The sequence below is a fragment of the Chinchilla lanigera genome, unplaced genomic scaffold (assembly GCF_000276665.1).
Source record: "Chinchilla lanigera isolate Chin_1 unplaced genomic scaffold, ChiLan1.0 scaffold00002, whole genome shotgun sequence".
Taxonomy (NCBI): Eukaryota; Metazoa; Chordata; class Mammalia; order Rodentia; family Chinchillidae; genus Chinchilla; species Chinchilla lanigera.
Window position 1 is genome coordinate 55417554 of NW_004955403.1, and position 24954 is coordinate 55442507.

The following is a 24954-nucleotide window of genomic DNA, read 5'->3' on the forward strand; positions in this document are numbered from 1 at the left end:
CTGGACATGAGCAAAATGCATACGAACTTTCTGCCAAGCCATAACACACATCATCTGGAGTCCAACAACAATGCAGTCCTTCTTCCCTGCAGAAACCTCCCGAACCTGGTCCTCACCAGTAGGATTTCTACCAGCTTTCTGGTCTTCCAAGCTCTGACCAGAATATCCAGACAGAATAGCTGAAGGTGTTCTAGTTCTTTTCTTCCAGCCGATAGCTCCAAACCTTTCCAAACTCTCTCCACAAGCCAATTCCAAAGGCTCTTGTACCACATGATCAGATATAATCACAGCAATGACCTGGTATCAAATTCTGTCTTGGTTACATTTCTCTCCTTGCTGAGAGGAAAGTACCCAATGCCCAAAATTAAGGAAGGAAAGGTTTATTTAGCTTACAGTTTGTGGAGGTTTCAGTCCATACTTGTTTGGCTCTGAGGCAGAAGATAGCAAAGCAATAAGAGCAAAGTGGGGAATGGCAGCCAAACAGCCTCTTCCTCTCCATTTCATATGCAAATTATCCACACCAGGGCAGGTGTAGCTGTCACACCCATAATCAATCAAACTCTAAAAGCCTCCCCCATGACCACATGAAGCTTTGAGGGGACACCCAGACACAAACCATAACGGATAGCAAAGTTAGGGAGATATTAATGTTCAGTCAGAGAGGGACTGGAGGCTCGAGGAAGTCTGCACAAAAACAGAGACATCAGAGCTGTGGCTGGAGGTGATTCTGAGGAGAGCCAGGCCTCAGGGTGGAGAAGCAATAGCAAGACCTCTCTGTATCTCTAGCAATGATCAGCAGCGTGTCATTGTACTGCAGTTAGCTCCGCTTGGTCCAATGGACCCAGGCAGGGAGCAGACACGTAGGTGAGCAACCAGAACACCCTGCGCCCTCCTCTACCCCTTTCCCAGTATGCTTTTGTTCTTTCTGTTTGCACTTGCTATGCGATTTGTTTCCCTATTGGATCAATATTAGCTAAGCAACCGTGCTTGTAATTCTATAGGTTGATTGTAGTTTGACCCACATTGTACCCATGCTGCAACTTTGCTGTATAAATTGCCTCTAACAAAAGGTCCCTGTGGCCACCCACTGGGGATCCCTCCTGGAAATCCAGGAGTTCTTCTTCTTCCTGTTATTTCCAATAAAATTCTTCTAACTCCCTCCTGTGGTTCACGACTTCATTCCTTGACCTTTGAGAATGGAAACTCTGCACGGTGGACATCTAACAGGGCAGGAATTGGATCAGAATACATCGAGGCAGAGGCACACTGTTTGTTTCCTGTTTTCTTAGCTTTTGAATATTTTCACATTCTATAGAATATGCTATTTGAGTATTTTTTGAAAAGAATACTTTAAAAAAAATATTGGCTCTTTCCTCATGAAAGTTTACATTCCCATGGGTTGTGAGTTTCACCCCAAAATCAGTGAAATTTCTAGCTCAGACCACGCATTCTACTGAAGAGGAATGGAAGCTTTTGAGCTCTTAGAAATCTGGGTGAGCAAACTTACAGAGAGGACAGGAGGAAGGCCTGGCCAGCAGGAAATTTCAGAAACGAGAGTCCGATCACCTGGGAACAGGATGTATCTGTTTAGAAGCTGTTGATGTACAGTGTTGTCATGACCACCTAGTAATGACCAGCAGAGGCTGGTTTGAAAAGCTGTCCCAATGATCCATTCAGAGGACAATCTCGCTGGTGCACTGATGCAGGTTTTGATCTCTCAGCAGAACTGGAATGTGCCTCCACAAAAGAGACGACAGGAGCTGGAACCCTCTAGTTTACGTGCGTACTTCCTGGGGAATAATGGGGAAGGGGAGGGGAGAGGAAGAAAAAAGAATGACGCTGTCTTCTGCACATGCACCAACTTCCCAGGATGAACATAATCATTATGTGCTATGAACATGTACTAATAAATATGTTAAAGGAGTAGGAGAGATAAAAACCAGATTCCACATTGTTAATTACAATCAGTTGTAAGGAATGAATGCACAGAAATTGTCTTTGTTAGCCCTTCTTTGTCACCTCTAGAGCAAACTCTTCCTGGGACAAAATTGTCACTTGGCCACATGAAGTAGAAGGAGCAGCTCTGTTAGAAAGTGAAAGAGCGCTGCTGGATCCTGGAGTGAGGCATGTGTGACACTGCTCCTCCAGATCTAGGACCTGTCAGACGACTCACACAGCTCACAGGAAGCAGGAGCCACCTGTGACAGCACGTGAGAAACACATCTTACAAATCCTTCGTAAAAGAAAGAACACATTTCAGAAGCAAGATTAGATTGGATCTGTGATCCCGTAGCGGAAAAACGGTTATAAATGTGTAAGTGGAATAAAACGCATAGTTTCAATTCATACCTTCACGCTGAAAGAACTCTCACCAGCCAAGTGCGGTGGTGCACACCTGTAATCTCAGCACTCTGGGAGGCTGAGCCGGGAAGTTTGGAAACCTGAATCTGCACTGGGTAACTTGGAAAGACACAAACAAACAAACAAAAAAAGGTGGTCATGTAGTTCATTTAAAGGCCCTAGGTTCATTCCAAGAATTGTAAAAAACAAAACAAAACAAATCTCTCCCCCTCAGAAGTCCATGAGTGGTGACAGTTGTGGTAAGGGTCCCACTGAATGCTCACGTTTTTGTGAACAATTTTATACAGGGTCAGGGACTCTGTGAAGGAGAGGAATTTTATAAGCCTTAGAAATATTTCATTGGGAAGAAAAAATTTCTCATATGACAGCAAATTTTCAATCCCAGAGTATTAGAAAGAGAAAAAACTTCACAAATCTGTGAATATATTTTATATTCTTTTTAATAATACTATTTAGTATTATTGGATAATATATATTAGGATGAAAAATTATGTAGCAGAGATATCACAGTGTTACCTAAAAAACTTAACATTTGATAGATGTGCATTTGTTTGGTAGCACAAATTTGACATTGTACAAATAATTTTGCAAAACTGTCACTTACTTTTAAGGTAGTTTTAGTAGATTTCTTACAGTAAGTGAATTTGAGATATATTAACATTTATAATTTGCAGCATTCTCTATAAATAATGAGAATCCTTGATGAACAGTCCTGTGAACAAATTTTTGTTTACTTATTTAAGTTTTACCCTCATGACTAATTGCTTTGATGCTTTTTTCCCCCAAGGAAAAGAACTGAACAATGCAGTCAGGAAGCAGTGAAGTCTGACTTGATCCACGCTGGTAAGGACTTTCTTCATTAAGCTGTGTGTTTCCCTGTGAGGGATAAGATCTGACAGGAGTGAATAAAAAGCCTTTGTCTTATTAGCACGACATTTCAACGACCAGAGAGTCTCTGCTTCATGCTCTTTACTTTTTTCTTCTTTACTAATGAATCAGGGTGTTCCCACTGACATATTTAAAATCTCAGTTTTTCAGAAACACACTCACTTATTCCAATAGGCACTCACTGAACCCATCTTCAGGTAGTATATATTATTTAAAAGCATATAATAAGAACAGATCAGGCATCATGTTTCTTTAGTGTATTTTTTAAAGAAGGCACCTGCTCTTCAATAAGCACATTCCCTAATGTGCTGTACCTCAGCCTACTCTTTCAATTATTAAAAGAATACGAGGACTAGCTGGGTGTGGTGCTACACACCTATAATTCCAGAGCTCTGGGAGGCTGAGGCAAGAAGATCATAAATTCAAGCCCAGCTTTGCAACTTGGCAAGACCTTGTCTCAAAATAAAATATAAGAAAAGCTCAGTGGTTTATCACCCTGCGTTTGATCTCCAGTACCAAGGAAATAAGTAAATGAATGAATACATGAATAACCTGGGCAATGTATATTTTTAAAGGAGGAAAGTGAGATTTGACAAATCCTACAATTTGGTCCAGATATCAGAGCTGGGCTTTGGTGAAATCTGCTTTGAAATAATGTGCTTCCTTACCCCAGTGCCGCCCACACTGTGAGCTGTGCTGGTTCTGCCTGTTTGATGAACTTGCTGACAGGATACTTGCAATCTTGAGAATTACTCAAGAAAATCATTCTAGTTGAGCTGTCTTTCTCAAGTTGTCTCTTTAAAGGGGAAAGGTGACTTGGCATTTTCCCTTGTGTTTTCCTAAAGTTAGGAATTTCTGCAGCAGGAAATCTCCTTCCCTGCAGTGTACCCGGGCGTGTTCCATTCTAACTGGTAAACTGCTTCCGAAGGTAGTGGATGACTTGTGCGTCTAAACAAGACAGAGTCCTGCGCTCATCCCCTGTGTAAGCTGCTTATGCTGTGGTAACAAAACACCACCCCAGGAGCGTGTGAGCCGTGGAAATCTGTTTCTCTCCATTCTAGCGTCAGGACCTCTTTCTTGAGCAAATGTCACAGGGCAGCTGGGGTTGAGATCTATTGTCCCTGGCTTGCGGATGCCTGTGCTCAGCCTGTGTCACACAGTCCTCCCTCTCCGCATTCTTCTGTGTCCTATTGCTAATGGGGTTTACTCGCTTTTCCCTGCGCTGAACTCCAGGACCTCACCCCTCATTCCAAATATTTAGATACTCTGCTCCAGGCCCTCCGGTGCACAGCGGGTCTGGGTGCTGAAGAGCACCCTGCGTCTTCCACTGGTGTTTCCTTCTTGGGGTGTCATGACCTTCAGAGCCCTTTTCAGCAGGTAGCATCACAAATGTCCCCTCTCTTAGCACCTTGCAGTGACTTTGGTTAATTGTTTGGACCCCATGGGGACACTGGCATTTCCCTTGCAGGACCACCTTCTCCTCCTCTCTGCACACATACCCTCATGAGCATGTGCTGACTTGTGTGCCTTTGCCTGTGCCAAGTTCAGATAGTTGAAGCCCCAACCCCCAACCCCCTGAGTGTGACTGTTTGAATATAAGGTTCCAGTTTAAATAGAAAGGGTATTATAGGAGACACCAACCAGATGCTGTCCTTCTGAGAAGAGGACATTTGGACACAGACCTGCACAGAGGGAAGATGATATGTAAGCAGGGAGAAGATGGTCACCAATAAACCAAGGACAAGAGACCACAAAATAAGGCCACGTGTTCACATGTGCTTGGGAGACATGTTCTGACTCCAGAATGCGAGAAATACATTTCTGTCATTCACGCACTGGGTTGGCTAGGCGTGCTTGTTATGACAACAAGCCCAGTGTCCCTCCTGGTCAGAAACAGCTCCTCTGTTGGAGCTGGGAATGACATGGACTCCCACAGGATAAGATTCTAGGTGTCCTCAAACTCCTTCTAGCCAGGGCCTATTTGCTTCTCTAGGGACAATGTGTTCTTTGCTCAGAGGTGATCTCATGATGGGACTCCGGCCTTCCCTAAAGGAGACTGAGCTGTCTCCTTCATGGCCAGAAGGAAGGCAGAACAAGAGTTTCTGACAGTGGGAGTGGGCCACAGTGCAGCTCATGAAGCTCAGGTGACTGGAACTTGAAGCACGTTCTCAGAGCATCAGCCAGACGCCCATCCATCCCTCAGCGTCAAGTCCTTTCTGCTCTTGTACTGCCTGTGGCTTGGCACAGCCTCCCCTGAAGAGCCATCTCCTGCTGAAGTTCAGCACCCTTAAGATGCAGTCCTAGGCCCGACCTGCCATTCACAGAAGGCAGGTGTTCTACTTGTGTGCCACAGGACCATTGCTTTTTCCGTCAGATGGACGTCAGTCACCCCTTCCATTCCCCAGTGCATCCACAGCATGCAGCAAGTATTTCCCAATGCCCACGATGATGGCCTGTGCTGCTGCCAGCTCTGGAAATGCCTCCCCTGCCACGTCACACTGTCCCCCACCCAGAAAGTAGACTTCAAAACCGCAGGGTTACCACGTGCCATTGGATATCCAAAGCCCACTTCATACTGTGATGGTGAAACAATTAGCAAGAGACAGTCTCTAAGATCTCACTTTGAATGCTTCTTTGCCAGATCTCATGTAGTGCACACTGTGCAAGGTGAGGTTCCCTGGAAATCAGCCAGCGAACCAGAAAAAATCAGGCAGAAGATGCTCCTGTGGTAGATGTGGTGTGTTAAAGCCCTAGGGCTGCAAACTTTGACACCCTGATAGGAAAGACAATCTCCCCAGGAATTCAGAGTTTGGCTGGATCTTAAAACTGGCAGAGAACTGAGACACATTCCCCAGCCTGGGCATAGTCAATGGCTATAGGCTGCTGCACGGAGAATGTGTAATCCAGGCCAAAGAACCGCTTTAGCAGACAGCTACTCCAGGTGAGGACCTGACCATTTCCATGTAGAACTCAGCTGTGAGCGTTCAGCCATCAACACTATCTGCAGCTGTGGGGTGGAGGCCTCTGTCTGGAGCCTCAGAACAGGGCAGCATACTGAGCATCTGTTCCTCTCAAGAACTTGAGAAAATAGACGCAGAAGAACTTCAGTCTAGGAGTCTAAGGATTCATGAATAGGAAACATATCCTCTGCTCTGTTGTCCATGAGGCAGTTGTGACAGGGCCCTGCAGTCCTAGGATCAACAGCAATCTAAATGTTCATTCAGCCAGAGTGTACCCTCTGTCTCCAGGTGGGGACAAATTCTGCTTCTGTCAGAGCCCCAAGGACGAAGTGTTCTTCTGTAGTGCTCTCAATCCTGTGACCAGTAATACTGATTAAAAAGTATAAAATATTTTTAAATGTTAGAACACAGAGAAAAGGCACAAGCGTTAATGTTACTGAATTACTGTCTTGTCTTAATATTGATTAATTCTCATCTATTCACAAACTCCAGATGCTTGCATTGTGGCTAGTTCAGGTTATGTTCAGTCTTCTATTTTGATTCTTTTTTTTGCCATTGTTTTGTGAAAGTCAGGTTTATTAAAATATAATTGATATATGTTAATCACATCAAGGGAAAACATAGACTTTGATGAGTCTGAGTTATGCACACATACGAAACCACCACCATAGACAAGGTACAAGGCATTTCTAACCCCTAAAAGATACCTTGAAGGCTTTTGTCTCTCTTATTGCAGATATTCAAAAATCTGCTTTCTAGCATGAATTCTTAATTTGCATTATCTAGTATTATATAAGTGGAAAACATTTTGCATAGTGCTTCATTGGTTCCAGTCAATGAGGAAGCCTGTTGGTCCACACTGTTGTATGAGTCAGCTGTGCACCTTTTCTATTGTTAGAAAGTACCCTATTGGAAGACAACCGCTCATTTCCGTATCCATTTACTGGTTCATACACATTTTATTTGTTCACAGTTTTGGGTTATTGTGAATAATATGTGTATACAAATATTTTATAAACATAAGTTTTTAGTGTTTTACAGATGAATACATAGAAGTGAAATGCAAGAACAAATGATAAATGCATATTAAAAAGCTGGTAAACTGTGTTCCAGAGTGGTGACGGTCATTTACATTCTCATCCATAGTGCATGAAAGTTACAGCTGTACATCTTCAACAAGAGTTGGCATTTTTGATTCTAAAGTTTTGCTATTGTAATGGAAGTATGTCTGTATTTTTGTGGTTTTAATTTCCATTTTTGACATAATATGGTGAGCATATCTGATGTGCTTATTACTCTTTATATATCTTTATATAATGTCTGCTCAAATATCCATGCATTTATTTAAACGGGCTGCCTTCTTAACATTGTAAGAGTTTTCCATACTAGCTCTTTGACAGATATAGTCATTGTAAACATTCATCCTAATCTGTGGTTTGAATTTCATGTTCATTTTGCTTTTGAGAAACAAATGTTCCTAACTTTGATGTTCAATTTGTCTGATTGCCTTTTATAACTGACATCTTTTTTCACTTCATCCCCCCAAAGCATCTTTTCAAGTAGAATTATAAAGATTTTTCTTCTAACTTTTCTGTGAGAATAATTATAATTTTCCATTTGAGTCTAGGATCCCTTTTGCATTAATTTGCTCTCCCACCATTTTGTTGAAAAGATCTTTCCTTCTTCACTGATCTATCTTCGCATCCTTACCAAAAACCAATTGTCCAATTTTGGGATCTATTTCTTTCATTAACAGTTTGCTCCCTTCGTCTGTGTACCTATACTTAAATCAGTGCACCAGTTTTCTTCCTGGCATATTGAAGCTGTACAAATCTTGAAATCAAGGTATTGACATCTTTTTTCTTTGTTTTTGTTTATTAATGTTTTGGTTACTTGAGGCTACTTGCATTTCCTTATCAACTCAAGAATCAGCTGCAATTTCTACAGAAGCTTGTTTGTATTTTTGCTGTGATTGTCTGAAGCTGCAGATCAGTTTGCTCCCTGTTTATAAGTACTGTGTTCTCTCAATAGAAATGTTTTACACTTCTTTCATTACATTCATTCTTTAAAAATGTGTGATATTTTGATGCTAGCATAAATAGAATTATTCATTAAATTTGTTTTCCAAGTATTTGATGTCAGAACATACTTCTTGAATTTTTCTCTTGTGACCTTGGTAAATTCACTAATTAATTTTATGGCTTAATATAAACTATGTAAATGGCATTGATATCTGACAATAAAGACATTTATTTCAAATATACATGACTTTCTACATGCCAATTTCCCCAAATTCTTTCCCATTTCTTAGTGGATGAATAAATTTTAAATGTTACAAGACACCACCATGCCAGCTCCAATGGCTGCATATGTGCATCTTTACTCAGAGCCAAGAAGCCAAAGTTCCTCTCAGTAGCAGGAGCTATGTAGAGGACAAGAGGGTGAGGGATAGCCTTCACATTCTGCTGCTTGTGGGTATGCGCCGCACACATCGTCACACGATGCATAGGAACACTGCACTCACAGGAATGAGTAATGGAAGAGAATCCATCAACACTTCCACTAGGATTTCAGAACAAGGTCTAAAGGAGACTCACTTCATTGTGTGTTCTCTAAACATCCACAATACAGCATCTCTACTTTTCAACTATGAAACCTAAACATTTTTTGTAAGAAGAAACATGAGGAAGCTTACAATTCTTGGTTTTCAAAGGTGTTGTAATTATTTTATAAAGCTACAGATTTCTGCATTTCAACTATGTTGGTTGGAAGAACACATTTCTTTGATTAGCCATGGCTGACTACCATACAGTTGTCATAATCTCACCTGCTAAAACTAGATTATTAGTTGCCAGGAGTTTTCCAACAACAAGTAAGTTATAATGCATGGCTTAGAGATGTGTTTGCATACCAACACTTGACAGACGCTGGGGATTTTGAAATTATGAACTGAAATAACAAAAAACAAAATCCAATTTAATTGCATCAGTCAGCATGACCTCTGATTGTTTTTTTAAACAGGATATACATTTTTGGGTAAGCAAAAATTTATGTTTTTTCTTGTATTCAAATATGATTAGACCAATTTTTGCAAACATTATTTCCTGATTTATTAAGTGATACAGAGGATAGAAGGTAAAGCACTAAACATTTGCATAGACTTAAAAATTTAAATTCACTCAACAAATTAGCTTTAAAAGGGAGAATTACTTTTGTGTTTTATGCTATAATGTACAAAATGCAATATTTTTCATTGTTAAAATTATATCTACAGAGCATGATTTTAGGGGGACTAAGAGAGGATATGGCTTCTTGCACTTCATGAAAATGTGTAAGTCTTACTTTTTGAGAAAACTCAGCTCCCCATGGGGCTGGATGAACGGCTCCTTTTAACCACTGCTCCATCAAATAGCACTTGGACCACACTCCTTTATGACCAAGTCACAACAAAGCCACACTGTCTGTGTTCATGGCCCCCACCTCCACCCCTCTCCCTAGGAGCAAGCAAATGTGAGTAGGAGGGGACATATCTCACCATCTAACCACCTTAGTGAAAGGGCCCCTTACAAACAGCCTCAGTGATTTAAGTAATGGTGATTCTGAGGCACCTGCTTGAACCAAATACCACCAAAACACAGGACACATTAGGTGTTGTTGGGTCTAAATTAACATTAAAATATTTCTATAAGAAAGAAACCTTGGGAATTTGAATGCTGGGCATACCAAGATGATGACTGATTGGAAAAATGCTAAAATGAACCTACATAATTGCTTATTTTTGGAAAGAAAAATCTTGCCTTGAAAGCAAGTGTGTTAAACTGTGGAGTTAGTACTAGGGGAAGAAATGGGCTCATCACACACCTCAGGTAAGGATGAGCTATGTCTCAGGTTGGTCACTCCTTGGAGGAGCATGAAGAGACCATGTGACCTGGGTTCCACTGTATAACTGACTGCTCTGTTAGTCTTAACTGGGACCTAAGACCTGGCTTGCTGCTTCTGCCTGAACTTTTAATATTTCACTATAAAGGAAGAATTTTGAGATAATTTTCCAGTCCAGAATCTACTAAGAAGAAAATGACATTCAACTAGCAGCCAGGAGTCAAGCGAGTTTTTGAGGACAATACCACATTTCCTTTTTGAAAAGAGCAAAAATTCCTCAACTCAGCCCCATTTTGATGCCCCCGGGAAGCAGTTCACACTCTGCTGAGTTCTCATATGGATTACAGCAACATGATTGCTCTTTGTTTCTTGTAAATATGTTTGAACTTGAGAAACACACAGCACAGAACAAAATATCTCATGTGTTTGGACTAGGTAGTCCTCAAAATTTCCTTGAGAACAAAAATTAGTGACATGAAGTGAATCATATCATTAAAAATGCCATTTGTGAAAAAAGACACAGAAGAGATTGTGCAAAGTGTTTCAGACCTAGGAATATATTTTAGGGTTACTTTTGGAACTCAGATATATGGTTTCCTTTACCCATCTTGAAGGTGGCTTCAAGTGAACTAAAACTAGTGCTACCTTTAGGACCAAAGTCACAGAAGAGAGAAAATAATGACCCTTATTCTAGGATCACACAATGGCAGGTAGGTGGTTCCAACTCACAAGACTTGCTTCAAGCTCGCTACTGAAGAGATGAGACATTTTCCCCATGGATTTGTCTTTCCCCATTATTTTTCTTTCTGCTTATCTATGTTTCTTTTAGGTCATGGGCAAAATTATCAAGTAAATATGTTCAATACTGAGAGATCAACACGCAAAAATATGCATCCTTTGAGTATAATTACAGAAGTCTTGTGGCCTTGATAAGGCTTCCCAAGCTATGAGATGGTATTTGTTTTTCTCCAATGTATGCAAAGTAATTCATAATACATAAATCAGAAATACAAACTAGTGAGTTATTTCTATTGGTAACGGTGAAAAACCAAAAGTCAATTACACTTCAAAACTAGTACAGATTCATTTTTGTTAGAAAACTACATATTTATTAATTGTACTACAATTATACTATTGAAGGGAGGAAAAGATCCGTTGTTTTGCATAAGGACCACTTAGATGTTGTTTACAGTTCGTATAGAAGTGTGTAGGATTAGCCTGTATAATGAGAATGAAGATCAGATGTGAGCAGATCGTTCTGCGCTAGAATCTCAGCTGTGATCCATCCTGTCTTTGAGGACATCGTTTAGAATTTTTTCTTACCACTCTTAAACACCAGGCCAGAGATTCAGCTGTGCCTTCCTGACTCGACTCTCCCTCTCTTCCTGATCACTGCACTGACTTCTTTTGTGCAATAATATGTTTAGATGTCTTTAGGCTTTAGAGGTCATAACGACTTGCTCTTCCTGCTTCCTGGCCCCGAATCTATTTCACTCCTTTCCTTTTCCTGCTCTCCCCTCCTCTCTCCGGCAACTCCAGCCTCCACCTTGCTGCGCCCCTGCAATGCTTCCCTCCAGGTGTCGTCCAGGCAGAACGCTGTTTCCCTCCTGTTCACTTCTCCCTTTGTCTCCATCCTTCCCCTAGAACACCCGACCTCACACCTTCCCACTGAGGCCTGAGATGATGCGAATCATAGAAGAAATAAGAACTAGCATATTTCCAGTTCTTCCATCTTCCTGCTAATTCTGAAGCATGTTCGAGATTCTATATTCACATCCCCTTTCGCCATTCTGAGATTTCTACTTCCTGTGTTTTGAAACTGTACCCAGCATAGACTAAAGCACTGATTCTGCCTTAAATCATTCATAAATAAGTTGTGCTGATTTTTGAAGAATTTTTGAGCAGATGTGAATCCATGATCATCTCTGAGGGCAGTGCCTGCAGTTTGAAGAAGTCCAGCAGGGCTTCTGATGCCTGAAAAAATGTGCAAGCTGAATGGAGAATCAAAGTGATGGCTTCCTCAGTCCTAAAACCCTCATCATGACATCACGATGCCTTTGCATAGAAAAATACCCTTCAAGAGAGAAGTGTTAGGCATAAAAGAAGTTGGTGGGTAAATGTTGGGTTACTAACGTCAAGAACTCTGCTTCCACCCAGAGCATACATGTAGACAACATTAGACAGCAAACCCCATGAGGAAGCGGCAAGGTGACTTTCACCTGTGAGCCAGCTAGGGGCAGAGCCTGAGTCTACACAAGTCCAGACCTACTGTGTGTAGTCATGATGCCAGTACCTACCTTCCCTTTTTGTTGTAGAGCTCAGTGTTTCTCAAGCATGGAAAGCAGAGCCGTAAGCCTGGAGTTATCATCCTTGGTGGCCTTACCACGTGATAATGCCTGAGCTAACAAGGGAGAGACCAAGGCATCAGCTGGGTCTCCAGACAGCACATGTGTGCTGCATAGAAGCTTTCATTTCCTAGTATATTAGATTTCAGTACAGGGCTGTATGACTGTTGTTTTAGTGCTTTATCCAAAGACTCACTTTGAGTGTAATGGAATCAGTGTGTGAAGAGATAACTGAGCCTGTGTGAGGCAGTTAGTTTATTAAATCTCTGTCTATGCAGGAGGTAGTACAGCTGATCACAGGCACATCTGTGAGATACAAGGAAATGCAAGCAGACTAAAGCTGGGCACAGGAGAAGGCCCCCACATATGTCAAGGGTGCCACAGAGCCAAGCCCCCAAATGTGCTCTCAGTGTCCCCACACATGTCCCTCGCTGCCTGTGCAGTGTCTTGGACCATCAGAAACAGATCTGGTTCTATCCCAGATTCCGCTCCTGAGTGTAACACGCATGCTGCACTTGGATCCTGATTGTAGGGTGACATTTCCTGTGGGGCTGTGGGTAGCACAGGGCGGGACCTTTTAGGTCATCTTTATTTTTTGCTACATTGAACTTCTCAGTTAGAGTGTCTTTGTAAAAGAGCTACTTGGTTAATTTACAAAAGAACTACAATTACCCGGTTATCTCTGGTAGGAGCCAGAAACATTTCTCATCAAGGTTGGCACCAACACCATCTCATTTCCCTACCCTACTTGCCACTCCTGTCTGCCAGCTGTTTGCTTACATCCACTCTAACACTGCCAGGTCACAGCACCCTGGTGCAGCTTGGAAAGATCCTCCACGGCCCTCCATCCATTCATGCTGTGTTCAGGCCACTTCTAAGTGAAGGGAAGCACATGGTCTGGATCTGTAGCACCTGCTTGCTACCACAGATTTGAGGTCTTGGGGCAGGCTCTCAAGTCGGAGTTGTGGGAGGTGGTGAAACCCCTGAGAGGTGTGACTTAGATCATCAGAGCAGGGCCTGTGGAGGGGAGCATGGGACTCCACCCCTTCTGCTTTCTCTCCTGCTCTCTACTTCCTGGCAGCCATGAAGACAGCAGCTTTACCCTACAGCCTCCTGCCACGAGGTGCTACATGGCTTCACACCCAAAAGCAATATGGCCAACTGTCCATAGACTAGCACTTCCAAAACTCTGCCAGAGAAACCTTCTCTCATGTACATGGATTATCTCAGGAGCTACAGGAAAACAAAGCTGCCTAACACAGGAGGGCAGATCCTTGACAAAGACTGGGAAGAGAAGAACAGAACAGGCTGCCTTTTTGAGTTGGGGCAATGGGAACTGATATTTAGAGAGAGCAAAGGTTTTTCAAATAGAGAAATCAACGTGCAGGAGGCATCCAAACACAGGATCCAGACTCTACTACCCACTGCCGTTAATGAGGGTCATGCCAGAGGCCAAGCATCCCCAGCACACGGAGGCTGCCTCCTAAGCCAGCTTCAGGCATGAGCTGCGAGCCCTGCAGTGCTGACCCCAGGAACAGCAGAACTGCTTTCCTCATAGACTCCCCCTCGCAGTTCATCAGCAATTTCAGCCCTGCTCACTCACTGAAAACATTTTTAAGAAGGCAATGGCCAGTTCAGAGCTGTGGTCCATCACCAGGACCCGCATAACAGGTTCTTTGCTCCATTTCAAATACTGTTGCATGTGGCCCACTGTTCCAGAAAAAACAGGATTTAAAATACCAGCAACAAATTTGAGATAAAGAAAATAACATGAGTGAAAAAGCTGAGAGAAAGTTACAAAAAATACAGCCAGAAAACATAGAAACAAAGATCTATGAAAGCCACTTTCAGAGCAGAACAGCTCAGCTCTGCGGAGAGGGAGCCCGGGGACTGTGCGGAGCACGGGGTCACACACCCCTCTCCTGCGCAGGCCCCTGCCTCTTGCTTTGAACTGCAGACAATTGATCAGGGGATTTGCTGTCTGGAAGGTCCAGGTGTGTAAGCTGCAAACCCCACCGAGGATCCCGGTTCTAGGACAGGAAGCTGAGGAGACAGAATCAGATCATAAGCCCACTCTTGGACAAACCACTACAGCCAGGAGAAGAAAATGTTCCGAACAGAAAAGTCAATGGAATCAGGTGGCTTGAGGATAATTTCCCTTGAAGAGGTAGCTACAAGGGGCCGTTATAGCTCGTCCCTGTGCACCCCTCCTCATCTGTAGCCTGGTGCCTCCTCTCCACGGGAGGTCTGATGACTTACACCTTGGAGGCTTTAGTTTATATTCACTCAACAAATGTAGGCTGTTTGCCCATTATTAACCCCTCAGTGCTCTGACCAGGCTACTAGAGGACAGAGCAGACCCAGGAGGTGCTGGGGAGGGAGGAGCACGGTATAGGGAAGAGCATGAAGCTTCTGCCAACTGGGAAGACCTCGCTTGAACCTTCTCGAATAAAATAAAGGGGACAATGGGACGTGAAAGTTCTCTGTGATGGTGTTTCTTATTTAGTCATAAAGGCAAGCATGACAAGACACATGTGTGGTCAGAATGGGCAGTAACAACAAGCCTAGGGGCTGAGAGCTCGAAGGGAAAAAGTGCATTTATTGCTCCCTCTCTGCTCAGAGACCCTGGAGCACTGCTGAATAGGGAGTGCCTGACATGCTGGAGCAGGGCAGCAAGGTCTGAGGGGCTCACTGGGAGCTGCAGGGTGGGTGAGAAGCTCTCACCTGCAGACTCATGGTGGCTTCTTCTGAGGTCCTCCCCGTCAGGTTTCCAAGCCACTCACCCACTATGGCCAGAGTCGGTTCTCTCCTCCGCTGCGGGGAGCATGCCGGGTGGGAGCGAGGCAGGGAACTGGGGAGCACTGCTGTGCTTGGCCCAAAAGGGTAGCATCCTTCCTATTATTTATTCTGGTTTGATAGTCTTGAGATCCTTATTAGGAATTCTGTTGAGTCAGAATTCCTAATTTTTGGTTGGCAATGCTGGGCTCATGTTTCTTCCTGAAGTTGGAAGTCTTGACTGACTCACCAACTTTGTAACTTTCTGAAGTTACAAAGCTGTGGAGAACATGTTTACTATAAAGTACTGAAAGCAATATCTTTAACATTAAAAAATTCATTATCTGAAGGCAGTCTTGTTCTCCTTAGATGTCTTCTCTGCGAGGAGCTCAGCTATCATCACTTCTTAACTAATCCCACAGAGTTTCACATTTGATCACTGAACATATGTACAAGGCCTGCTGTAGGGGCAAGGAGGTGTACCAACTAAGGGGGGGATAAATAATTTAAGTTTGTTCTTCTCTGAATCCTCCAGCATGTGGGCAATCCCACGACATACATATGGAACAGCTTGTTGGATGATTAACTCCAAAAGCATCTAAAATTGTTTCCCTGAAATGGAATAATACCATTTGAGGACCAATAACTTGCAAGTACAGCTATGCAGTGCCTGTGGTTTTATAATTGAAGTTGAGTTGATTATACAAACAAGATCTCACATTATATACATATAGATAGACAGGAAAACAAGATTAAGGTAAGATGAAAAAAAATTAAGAGTACCAAGAGCAAGTTATTCCTAAGTAACACATTTTGTTTTTGCTATTCATCTCCAGCTGACTTCAACTGCAGACTGTGAATATTGACCAACATAGAAATTAGGATTCAACCTAAGTTTATATGAGTCATTGACCCTAGAATTTAACACTGATTTAAAAGAATCAAAATGAACTCTCAGAAGGTATATTTTTAGAAAATACAGTTTAGAACTGTTTATAATTGTTTGGTTTTCTATTTTGTCTTTTTTTTTAAACCAGTAAAATAGCATGTTCTGGGAAATCAAACATTACAAAATAGCTAACCATAAAATACCTTTTTCGTAACAGTCTTTACAAAAGCACAACATGTAAGTACCACTTAAAAATTCTACTAACTTTAATGGTATCCTAAGATCAAGACTACATAAAGTAATTGTATAGATCTTCATTGTACTCATGTCTTTCGTTGGGTGTACTAATGGTTTTATAAGAATGATGTCAACTTAAGGAGGCAATATACACATTATCATGTTATAGTAAAACCAAATATTCTTTTAAGGTAGTTTTTTACATATTGGTTTTAATCGAACTCATCTTTTGCTGCTAAAGAGATATTGTCATTCTTTTACACATTATTGTGAATTATTTGAATAGATTTTTTTAATGTCATAGCTACTTTTATCTCATTGCTGGGACAAAATACCCAATATCTAAATTTAAAGGAGGATTTATTTGGGTTTACTTAGCTCACTGTCTGTGGAGGTTTCAGTTCATAATCTGTCAACTGATTTGCTTTTTGTTGGCGATATGCCATGGAATAGGCATGAATTGGCTATGGAAGAGACGAGCAATGGTTGCTCCCCTGCTCCCGCATCCCAGGCACTCCCTAGGCAGCAGATTATGAACAGGGCCATGGTGATATACCGTGTTGATTGTGGCATGTCACCCTGGCTCTAAGGCAGGGTGACATGGCAGAGGGAGACAGTTCATGATGGAGGAAGACAGCAAAAGCAGCACAAGCCAAAAAAAAGAGGAAGAGCAAGCCTCGTTCCCTCCCTTCTAGTGTAAGTTAGCTACCCTCCCTAGGGCAGGTGTAGCACTCACCCTATCTCTGTGCCATCATCTTGCACAGGCTCAGAAAGTTTGCAAAGCAAAGACCCTGGCTCCCTGCTGAGTCGGTTAAACTTCTAAAATTCTCAAGTTGACTCAATGCATCAACCATTATATTAAATATATTGATTTTACTCTATTTGATATTTTAATATCACATTTTAAACATTTGCATTATTAATCATAAGTGCTACTAGTATAGAATTTTGAAAATTGAGACACATTCTTCAGAACATGTCTCACTAGATGTAAGAGGAATTTTCCTTACCAAAGTAAAACTATAGTGCACTGTATGTAATGTAAATTTATGAAACCTATTCCTTGTTTATGACAACCAAAATCTTTTACATCAGTAAGTAGATGTGGCAGTCACACTATAGGCAAATTCAGGCAATCAAAACCCAGCAGCACCTAAAATAGTTGCTTAGCTTAAAACCTAAACTTGAGAACTGACTTTCAGTAAAAATGAAGCAGTGTGACTTTTATGAAGAAATGCATCCCAGCTGGGACTGTTGTTCAGCAGTAAAGTGAATGCTTAGCATGCATGAAACCATGGACTTGAACCCCAGCACTACCACTACCAACAAACGTTAAATCAGTTGACAAGAGGAATCACTCTTTTCTGGTGGATGGCAAACTTACATATTCATCTCCAGAATCTACTAGAAAGCAATATATACAGAAATAGAAAATTGGTGCACATGTATGTGTGTGCATACCTCTGTGAGTATGCATGTACAAAACATTTAGAAGAATGTAAACACAGATGGTAAATGTTTACATTTCTTCCAAAAGGATCCCTGATATAGTGTGTCATGGTTGTGGTCCAAATTATAACATTAATGGTAGAGACTTCTGTGTTTTCCACTCAGTATTTAAGGGCTTGGAAGCCAACACTCCTATCCACAAAACTTGAGGAAATACGCTGCCCCATGACTTGGAGAGAGAGGCAAGGGCATGCAGAGAATGATTATGGCTTATAAAATATGAACCAAGGAGCAAAAACATCTGTATAAGGGTAGAAAACCTGGACTGCAGTTGACGAACTGCTGAAGGTCTAAGAGATGGACTCCAAGGGAACCAGGGGAGGGTGTGAGTCTTAACTTCAGGAGCCAGACTAGGTCCTCACAGGGAGGAAAGTTCAGATAAAAGACCCTTGTTTCTGCTTCAGGAATGGGAAACACAAAGTAAGTGCTGAGGTCGGGGTGCTCTGTTTTCAACAAGGCATGCCCTCTGAGGACACTATTTATCACAGCCCAGCATTCTGGAGGTTTTTCGTAGCCTAATTAATCTGGGAGAAGAGAACCACTTAACCCCACCCGGCTCAGACCTTTCACCTGGGAAGAGGGAAACAGTCCACACTGGCTCCTCCGCCTGTTTTGCTCTCTTAAGGGGGAGAAAATGATGTGGAGGAGTTGATGTAAGGTCACTGGCAGGGCATGGGCTCCCTGAAAGACTGAAGACTGTTCCCAGGGCTGCAGGTGCTTCTGATTTGCAAAACATTTTCAACTTCAACAGGAAGGCTCCTGTATAATAATAACAGAGAACACAAGTGAAAGGGCCATGGGCCTAGGATTTCGTGTTTTAAAGTTTACAGGGAAACCTGGAAAGAAAAACAAAAACAAACACATTAGGAGTAATTCTAGCCCCTGACACTAACAGTTACAGCAAACAATACTTACCACCCACCTGCTAGAGAGACACGCAGAGCACCTCACGCTAGAGGCCGACTTACAGCTATTTTGTGCCAAGTTTATCATATGCTGCTTTCAACCAAAGCTGACATGTGCACTTTGAGACTGAGAAACACAGTGTGGAGAGAAAGAAAGCATCAGAACAAGAGTTGCTTGGCCAGAAGTGCTGGAGTTACCAAAATCAAATTTAAAAAGCATGATTTTGCCATAAGTTCAAGTAGAAAAAGTATACGACAAGGTGAATAGATAGAGAAAGTCAGTGGAAATATGAGAACATGGGGAAAACGCTAAAAGACAAATTCTAGAGATCAAAACACTGGAGTCAAAATGTAGAACGTCTCTGATGCAGAGCTGAGTAGTCTAGAGGAGACAAGGGAAGGGCAGACAGGTTCGAGATTTCAGTGGAAACGTCCAGAACTAAATGGTAAGGAAAAACAATAGACTATCCAGAACCATGGAGGAAACGAGGTCTAGCCTGGTTGCCATGGGGATGCAAGGTGGAGACAAAGGAGAGAAGCAGGCAGACAGTATATTTAAAACACACTAAAAATTGAGAATCTCTGCAAATTATGATAACCACAACTAGAGACTGAAGAAGTTGAGGGAAAAAGAAGCAAGATAAATACTCAAAAGTGTTCACCTCCACATGCCAAATTTGAACTTCAGAAAAACAGAGAAAAGGGAAAATTCTTTAAAAAGCCAAATGAATTTAACTCCTCTGTATAAACTACAACAAAATTGCAGTAAGTTTCCTTTCAAAAAGTGTGATCAAGGAGACAGTGAAGTGATACCCATAATGTTGAAATAAAAGAATCCCAACCAGCAAGAATCCTTTAGTGAAAAAAATCATCCTGCTAAAGGAGGTGGAGATAAAGACATTGGAGACAAACCTTGGAGGCCAGAGTGCAGTGCAATGGTGCATTTAAAGTATAGAAATTGAACAAGTATAAGCAACATGCAAATAAAAACGACTTTCAATTGATATTCTAGACTGGGCAAAAATGGCTTTTCTGGATTTATTGTTGTTTTTCCAAAAATGAAAGATAAATGAGAACTTTCCAAGAACAATAGTAACAGGGATTTATTTCTTATAGATCTCCCTAAAATAAATGCTAAAGCAGGCATTCAGGTTGAAATGAAAGGAGGCTAGACATTAACTCAAAGTTGCTGAAGATGGAAGATCTCCATGAAAAGTAAATATTTGGACAATATATAAATACACATTATTGTAATCTAGGTTTATAAGATCATTTTTATTGTATACAAAGGTTCGTAGAAAATGTATTGAAAGGTAATTGTAAAGCTCTAGTTTTCTCACAATGCATAAATATATAATCTGTTACATTAGAAACATAAAAGGGAGAGATGAAATGTTATAGTAGTAGTTTTCAATGTGATTTAAATTAAGATGTATCAATTCAAAGTAGTTTTATGTTCAACTTGTTGTGAGCCAATCTCTGAAATAATCATAATGAAAATACTTATGCAATATTGGGAGAAAAAAATCAGGAGATAATAAAAATCCGCCACTACAAAAGTGAGCAAAGCATAAAATGTAGGAAGGAAGGAAATGAGAGGAGAAAATCTGTAAACAGAGAATATGAATTGAGGAAACTTACCAGAGTTCTTTCTTATCTGTAATTGCTTTAAGACAAATGCATTAAACCCTTTGATTTGCAGAGCAGCACAAGGCCCAAGTTCAGTCTCCTGAGCTGAGTGCAGCATCTGCTCTGCAGCCGGACACTGGCATCAGTTGGAGGGAAAGGTTATGCCTGTGACAGTTCACGGGTGACAGTTCACCTCCCCGCTGCCCAACCGCAGGAAAATATAATTTGAAGACAATCCCCATGGAAGTCTGTGGTGACCATAATGTGGGCAATGGATTCTGCTCCCACGTATGCCAGGGGCACAAAGAATGATACACAGCGAGAAAAGAATCAGTTCATTCAACACGTACAACTACAAACAGATGCAAAAAATCAGGGCCCCTGAATATGCAAAGCAAACTTTGCAAGAAATAAAGGGAGATGAACAGTTCTAGAGTAACGACTTAAAATTTCAATATGCTAATTTAAAAATGGGTAGAACAACTCCACAGAAGATCAAGAAAAATTAGAGATTGAACAGTAGCATGGCCCTGCTGAGCCAGCAAGCCCAAGTTTGCACTGCACAACAGCCAGTAAACGCGCTTCCCCAGGGCACATGCTAGGCCATGACCCAAGCCTCAGTGACCCTGAAATGGAGTTAATAAGCGGAATCATATAAATTGTCTTTCTTAATCAGAGTAGAGTGGGAATTAGATTACACAGCAGTAAGAGAAGTTGGAAAATCCACACATCTACGGAAATGGAACAACACGTTCAATCTAACCAATATGTTAATTAAAAAACCACAAAGGAACTTAGAAAATACTCTGAAAGAAAGCAAAATAAAATTAAAATATACTAAGACTTGTGGGGTGCAGTGACACAGAGCTAGGAGGAAGCTTGTAGCTACAAATGCATACATTAAAACACAGCTGCGTATCGGGGCACTAACTTACCGTTACACCTTAGAAGACAAGAAGAAGAAGAGATTGAACAAAAATTCAGCAGGAACAAGGAAACAGGAAATAATTAGGATGTTTCTGTGGCTGAGCTTTAAATTTAAAAAACTAGCAACATCAAAAATTAGGCTGTACGAAGTCTGTGAAGAGTCCATTCGTTGTGGTCCTTCGCAGACTCAATGGTGTGGACCTGTACATGAAGTACAGCAGCTCCACATGAGAACGTAACTGTGTACACTGCAAACATGCACAGAAATACAGGGAAGGGGGCCAAGAAATGGATAGAAGTGGGAGGGCGAGAGGAAAGAGGTCAAAAAGCAGAATCAGGATGTGTTATGTACACGGCCGACTCCACACCAGGAATGCCAAAACACACCTACTGAGGAACTCAAATTAAAAAACAGAGAAGAATAAAACAATGGTGCCTCCTGCTTTGGTGTTCTACACATACAGGATGGACCTAAAACAGTCAGTGACATAAGATTAGATTATTCGCTAATCCAACCACACTGGTTGTACAGAATGAGACAACAGTTTAAATGACACCAAAGGAAAATGTAACCCGTAAGAGCCAATCAACAACTGAATCCTAAGAGCCAGATCAGTGTGACAGTCTCCCAGCCTATAACTCTGTGCTGGGTTTTGTCTAATTAACACCACCTCCTGACTGGGAGCACTTTGAGGTTTCTTCCCTGGGCTTGTGTAAGTTCAGATAAAAGGGAAAAATATTGCTAATACATGAACATCAGAATTTTGAGGTGGGCACAAGGTGACCATGAATCAGGTTAAAACCAATATGCTGAAACATTTACCACCATCCCACGTTCAAACCACCCCAAGTCCTTGAGCTTCCCTGGTCCACCCTGATCCAGGGGTTCTGTGCACCAGCCCCTGGGTATCTGCTGCACAAGAGAAATTTGAAAGCAAGCGAGTGGAACAAACAGTGTTCACCGTGGCAACTTCTCCTGTTTGTTTCTTCGACTACCGTACTGTGAAAATTTTTGTTGACTATATTGTCTTAGCTACCTTTCTCTGGCTGTTCAGACAAAATACCCAAAACCCAAAGGTAAAGGAGGAAAGGTTTACTTGACTCACAGTTTGTGGCAGTTTCAGTGCCTCCAAGGCATGGTGGCCTGGCACAGGGGCAACCATTCACTGCCGCGGCAAGCAGCAAAAGCACCAAGGGGCCTTGACAGCATATTTCCGCCCCTTTCATATTGTATCTAGACAGCTGGGATCACAGCAGTACCCAACCAATCAGTGGGCTGATTTAGCAATCACACACCCTTAATCCCAGAATCACACAGTCTAGATTCAGCCACCTCCAAAAAAGCCTAAGAGTTCATGAGGCTTTGTGGGGACATCTAGACACAAACCATACATACCCTTTTCTGCATTTTTAGTCATTTTGAAAGAAGCTACAAAAACTTGAATCTCCATGCAAATTAAAATGAACCATACTCACCATTATTAATAGTGAGTTTGTGATGGCTCTTCAGGACAACTTCTACAGACAAGAGACCTTCAAACTCACACCTCACCTGCTACTTAAGGTCAGAAGACAAAATCAGTAGGCCTTTTGCCAATGACAGATGCACAAGCAGTGGAAGCAGATTGGAAAATTCCACCGTGCCAAGGCAGCACGACCCCTTACCAAGCCTGTGGCTCCTTTGTCTGCCCCAGGACGGGGTGTGGATGGAGACTGAAACTTTCCTTTATCTGTGAGTCTGAAGCTAGCAAGCCCTCCTCCTAATAATCTTGGTTGTTTTCATTTTTTGGATGTTTGCATATTCTTTTTCAGGATTTCTTGGGGTCTTTCTGGCTTTGGACTTCTCAGGTAATTTTCTTGTCTTTTAACTTTCTGGGTTTGTCCCTTTCTTTAACCATACAGGAACAATTTCATTTACTTAGTTTTCAAATCCATGTTGGATTTCTCTGTGAGGCCCCAAATGTTACCAAGTTCTGGAACTCGTTCACATATTCATGATTTCCCCTCAAAGGTATTCTGCTGCACAGCTACAGCAGTGCACAGATATAGTTTTCTCCTGTTTTCCATGAGGACATAGTTGTCATTTATAACCAGTACCAAGCTTGTCGCCTTTACCTCCAAAATCACGAGACTTGTTGGCATTCTCTTTAATTGGAGCATGGTCATTTCTCCCCAGGATCCTTACTTGTTTTCCCTAAAACTCTTTGCACTAAGAATGTGCAAGGGTACTGCCGTTTAGCTTTTGCATATTTTTAGTAAGAAATGTACTTTCTTTTCCTGAAATTCCAAAAGAGCTTTAACTACACTTTATGCAAACATTCTCTATGATGTTTACTTTATCCTAGTGATTTACTGCAGCCTTTAAAAATACTTTAAATCTTCTTATCAATTGGATTCCATTGTATGTTTATAAAACTTCTTTGAATAATAAGTGATTTGGTTTCTTTACTTAGGGTCCTGTTTGTGTGCTACCTTCCATCTGGTTTGAATATTTTATCACCTCAGAAGTTCACCTCCCCGCTGCTCAATCGCAGGAAGATATAATTTGAAGCTTCCTAATCCTTTGCTTTGTCCTGTTTTCTTAATATAAAACACAATGGCATGCTTCTGTAACTCTGCTGTTGACTGTGTCTGACCTAGATTGCCGAGGGGCCCTTACTCTTCCTGTGCCTCATGGACAAAGCAACCCATCCCTCGGGTGAAAGCTCAGCATGCGTACCACGCTTTGCCCTCTGCCATGTGCTTACTGCTCTTGCTGGTTCCTCCACACTGCACGCGTTCCTCTCTCATGAAATGATGGGAGGACCCCCTCCCACTCTGTCCTTCCTCTGCCCCTTCTCAATATGGTAGGTGACCCTGGGGCAGATGGTGTGGTCTAGAGACACATGTGGCCTCCTCATGCCCTCTTCCTCAAGACTACAGCTTCGGCCCCTGCACTAGTAAGAAGTTGTCCGTGAGCGACATCCCAGGGAGATTTCTTCCTGGACTCCCCACAGGGGTCAAAATCCACAGGAACACAAGTGTCTTACATAAGAGGAAGTGGTGTGTGTGTGTGTGTGTGTGTGTGTGTCCAACACACGTCCTCCTGTGGACCCTGAGTCATCTCTAGATTGCTTACCAGACCTCTTAGAATTAAATGTTATACAAATAGTTGTCACACTGTATTCTTTAGTGAATAATGCCAAGAAAAAGGTCCATATGTGTTTGAGACAGAGCATTCTATGCCTTTATATTTCCGCTCTGTCTTTGGCTGAACTTTTGGGTGCAAAAGCCCCAGAGGTAAGTTCCCTTGCACCTGCAGACCTCCGATGCAGTGTACTTTAAGGAGATGAGTGGAATGTGGAGGAGATTTTTGAGGGAGAATACTCACTGCCAAGGACACATTTTGTCTTCTTCTTACTCTGGGTTCTGATACAAAAATGTGTTTGGTTAAGAACAGAAATTAGTAAAACGGAAAAATAGAATTGGAAGCATACATGTCCAAGGACCTCCATCAAACTTCCATCCATCACAAATTGCCCATAGTGTACTAGCAGAAAACATAAAGGAGACCTTTGTCATGGGCCACCATGGTGGCAGGTAAAGTTAGCAGAGCTCTAGCAACAAGGCCCTCGTGGTTTGCCTTCCTACACTGCTGGTGGATGCTTGCT